Below are 5,123 nucleotides of genomic sequence, written 5' to 3'. Positions count from 1 at the left end.
ATCCCTTGGCCTGTGCCAAACCCGGGCTGGTCAGGGCCCCCGGGGCCTGGCGGATTGGATTCCCTTCCCTCTGGGCTTGGAGCACGACCTCGGGCGACCCCTCCAACGGGCCTGGTCGGTTGGGGAGGCTCCCGCTGAGTTGGCTCCAGGATGCCCATCCGGAGAGCGGGAATACTGGCCGGAACCGGGAGGAGAGCAAGTGGAAGCTGGGAAAGCGGGGGATAAACGACGATGTCCGGGACTGTCTGTCCAGCTCTTGGCCCTAGGTCGGCCATTGGCCCAGTGTTATGGGAGTATGGCTAGTGGATAGACCGCAGGCCTGGGAGTCTGAAGGTCATGGATTCTAATCTGCCTCTTGTCTGTTTTCTGAACTTGGTTCACTTCACTTCTCTGTGCCTCAATTACTTCAACTGTAAAATAGGGATTGAGACTGTGAGCCTCATGTGGGACAGGGACTGTGCCCAATCTGTTATACTTGTTTCTAGTCCTGCGATTAGTACAGAGCCTGGAACGTAGAAAGTGCTCAACAAATACCAAAATTATTCTTATAATTATTATTATCCCTCAGGCAGATTTTCACGTGGTCTTCCTCCATCCCCTATCCCTGTCCTGTCTAGGCCGAGCATTGAGATTAGTCCTTAAGACTTGAGCCCCATGCGGGACAGGGACTGGGTCCGACCTGATTTATCTTGTATCTACCCCTTCGCTTAGTGCAGTGCTGGGCACATAGTAAGCGCTTAACAAATACCACAATTATTATTATTCTACAAGACAGAGTGTGTCTGACAGGACACAGTCCCTGTGACATGGCGGGGATACCGGTCTGGGGCACAGCCTCTCTGGAACTATCGTGGGGCTCAGGGGAAACGCCCTACTCTGAGACACTCTGGACGAATGTTCTGTGACGGCATCACATGTCACTGTATACTCAGCATCGCACAGAGAAGCAGCCTCGTGGATAGAGCCTGGGCCTGAGAGTCGGAAGAACCTGGGTTCTAATTTCGGCTCCTCCACTAGTCTGCTGTGTGACCTTGGGGAAGTCACTTCACTTCTTTGGACCTCAGCAACCTCACTTTAAAAATGGGGATTAAAGACTGGAAGCCCCATGTGGGACAGGAACTGTATCTGGCCTGATTAACTTGTAACCAGCCCAACGCTTAGAACAGGGCTTGGCACATATTAAGTACTTAACAAATACCATATTTTAAAAAGATGAAAGTGTGATCGACCCCCACCGGATTAGGCGATATTTAATGTTCGAGCCACAGATTAACAAAGACTGCTTCATTTCTCTTCCGACCTGGCAACCTTCAGTAACTTCCCAGCCTCCTTTGGAAAAGAGATAGTGTCGTGGGTGCAAGGGAGAACTATAGCCACAACAATAATACTTGTGGTATTTAATTGGTATGTGTCAGGCACTGTAGTAAGCGCTGGGGTGGATACCAACAAATCGGGTTGGACTCAGTCCCTGCCCCATGTGGGGCTCAATCTGAATCCCTCTTTACAGATGAGGTAACTGAGGCCCAGTAAAGTGACTTGCCCAAGGTCCCACAGATAAAGTGGCAGACCTGGGATTAGAACCTATGACCTTCTGATTCCCAGGCCCGTGCTCTATCCACTAGACCACACTGCTTCTCCGCAGCCATGACACAGCCTCTCAGAAAGAGTAGGGGACCCGGTGTCAGGAGACCTGGATTCTGGTCCCCGCCATGCCCCGGGCCTGCTAGGTGATTTTGGGCAAGTCCTTTCCCTTCTCTGGGCCTCGTTTGCCTCATCTGTAAAATACGGTGAGATCACTCACCTCTCTCCATCTTGGCCTAAGAGTCCCATGCCCAATCTGATTAACTCAGATAATAATAGTAATAAATGATAGTATTTAAGTGCTTACTATGTGCAAATCACTGTTCTAAGCGCTGGGGGAGATCCAAGGTGATCAGGTTGTCCCACGTGGGGCTCACAGTCTTAATCCCTATTTTCCGGATGAGGTAACAGAGGCACAGTGAAGTGACTTAAACAAAGTCACACAGCTGACAAATGGCGGAGCCAGGATTAGAACCCATGACCTCTGACTCCCAAGACTGGGCTCTTGCCACTGAGCCACACTGCTTCAGATCTGCAGCAATTGGCCCACAGTCCACGCTTGCTAAACACCGTTCTTTGATGAGGAAAATGGCTATATCGAGAGCTCCAGGGGGAAGCAGGGCTCATGGAAACCTGCAATTTGGCAGGGGAAGGGAGCACAGGGAATTGTTACTGTTTATTGTTGTATTGTACTTTCTCAAGTTGTTAATACAGTGCTCTGCACATGGTAAGCACTCAATAAATACGTTTGAATGACTGAATTTAGCTGGGCGTCTCTCACCTTCCCAGACTGGAATGGTAAAGAGAGGTAAGCTTCTCGAAGGCAAGGGAAGGTGGGTCTTGATTCTCCTGTATTCTCCCAAGTGCTCAGCACAGTACCGTGTGGTTGGGAGCTCAGTCAACCTTATGGATTGGTCGGTTAAGAGGATGCTTTGGTCTAGAGGGAGATCAATTGGGTTGAAGAGTTGTGAATAATATTAAAGCTCCCAACTCTTCGGTCAGTGTTTCCAGAGCAGCTTATAAAATCTCCTGAGGCCTGAGAGGAGTTTCTCACCCTTTCTGTGGACTCTAAGCTTGTTATGGACAATGAACATGTCTTCTAATTCTTGGGAGGTATTGTACTCTCCCAAGAGCTATACATAGTTGAGGTCATCACAGGGGTCCAAGACCCCTACAGCAAGGGACCCCAAGTTGTTAATACAGTGCTCTGCACACGGAAAGCGCTCAGTAACTACCACTGATTGATTAACACCCAACGGTGTGTAGTTGGAGAAGCACCATGGCCTAGTGGATAGAGACCAAGCCTGGGAGTCAGCAGATCCTAGGGTCTAATCCTGGCTCTGATACCTATCTGCTGTGTTACCTTGGGCACTTAACTTCTCTGTACCTCAGTTATCTGCAAAATGGGGATGAAGACTGGCGAGCCCCATGCGGGACATGGATTGTGTCAAATCTGATTTATTTGTATCTACCCCAGTGCTTATTACAGTGCCGGGCACATAGTAAGTGCTTAACAGATACTTAAAAATAAAGAAACCAGAAGGGAGACATAATGAAAGACCCTTAGGGTGCTAAGGACACTGGGAAACTGTGCTGAAGCGACCGCGGTGGCTTTTAGCAAAATCAAATGAGTTCCCGGCTTGGGGAGCAGAATCAATAGGAGTCCAGCTTATGGGGAAGCAGAATCCCCCTTTTGCGAAGAGGCTGAGTGTGGGCCCGTTCCTTATCACTCTGATGAATTGTCTTTCCCCTGGGAACCTCCCGACTTATCATTTGTAAACAAAGCCTTTATTTTCCCGGGGACAGAGCCAAGTTTTGGGCTCGATAATTGAAGGCCCCGGCGAAGGGCAGCTGCCGAGTGCCCAGTGGTCCTAGCCGACGGGGCGATGATGGATGTTCACAACACATCATCGGGGCCGGGACGTGGGGGTGAGCTATGGCTCTGATAGATCATCAGACTACTGGGGGGTCACGCTGTCCATCATCGCGGAGACGTCTCAGTGGTACTTATTGAGCACTTCCTATGTGTAGAACACTGTACCAAGTGATTGGGGAAGTTCAATACTGTAGATATGATTCATCCCCTCAGGTGGCAATCTGGTGGATTGTACTGATAATTGAAGCAGCATGGCTTGAGAGGAGACATGGGTTCTAATGTCGGCTCTGCCACTTGTCTGCTGTGGCACCTTGGGCAAGCCACTTAACTTCTCTCTACCTCAGTTACCTCATCTGTAAAATGGAGATTAAGAAAGTGAGCCCCGCATGGGACAACCTGATTACCTTGTATCTACCCCGGTGCTTAGAACAGTGCTTGGCACATAGTGAGTGCTTAACAAATACCATCGTCATCATCAACCCATGGAAAGGAAGAGTTGGAGGAGCTGACGTAGACGAGCTGGAGTTGGGGTGAGAAGTGGTGGAGTGGGAGAAAGTGGAGGAGAGAGAAGGGGGAGGAGGCAGAGGGCAGGGAGGAGGGTTACACTGAGGAGGGAGAGGATGAGTAGGAGAAAGAGGAAGGAGTGAAGGGGAGGAAAAGAAACAGGAAGAAGAGGAGGAAGAGCAGGATGTGAAGGGGAGGAGGATGGAAGAAAAGCTATTTGTTGTATGATTAGAATGACTTTCTGCCAGCCAAAGCCCCCCTTTCCCTTGTACACATGATAGAAACACACACTCATACTCAGACACACACATATGGATATGGATGCTCCAGGGGAGAGGGAGGGAGGGAAGGAGAGAGAGAGAGAAAGAGAAAAGAATGGGAGCCAAGGGAAGGATTTGGGCCGGCCTGGGTCCCCGCGGAACGGAACGAGTTGGACTTTTCCAAGCCCTGCTGAAATGTTTATTTATAACTCCCACCGTCTGGCCAAAACCTGGCCAACTCAAACATTGGGAGGGCTCTCGGACTGGTAAGGAGCATTCCTTTCAAAGAGGGTTTTTGAGGGGGGCCCGTGATATTTGATAGGAGTTAAGCTGTAAAATTAGTTTCAGAACAGTGGGTTGTCTCTTACCCAGCAGGCCTTGCAGGCTGCACTACACCGAGGTTAACCCTTTCCTCCCAGGCCCCTGCTACTACCCTGAGGTGATGGAAGAGGGAGTGTGGTGGGGGTAGGCTGGGGAGGGGAGAGGTGGGGCAATCAGTGGTATTAACTGCTTAGGAGAGTACAAAACCATAGAATTTAGCAGGCTGGTGAGGGGAGAAAAATACCAGTAGTAGTAATAATAAAAAATCTTTCTGAAATATTCACCAGGTGCCAAGCGCTGTAGTAGGTAGATACAATTAGATGAGAATGTCAGGGCTGACAGTGTAAGGGTGAGAGAGAATGTGTATTTCATCCCCATTTTACAGATGGGGAAACTGAAGCCCAAGGAAGTAAAGGGACTTGCTCGAGTGTCAGGCAAGCGATGGGGTCAGGATAAGAACCCAGCTCTTCTGAATTCATTCAGTCGTGTTTATTGAGCGCTTGTGTGCTGAGCACTGTACTAAGCCTTGGGGAGTACAAGTTGGCAACATATAGAGACGGTCCCTACTCAACAACGGGCTC

Source organism: Tachyglossus aculeatus, chromosome 21 (assembly GCF_015852505.1).
Source record: "Tachyglossus aculeatus isolate mTacAcu1 chromosome 21, mTacAcu1.pri, whole genome shotgun sequence".
NCBI lineage: Eukaryota > Metazoa > Chordata > Mammalia > Monotremata > Tachyglossidae > Tachyglossus > Tachyglossus aculeatus.
Note: the sequence above shows the minus strand (reverse complement) of the source record.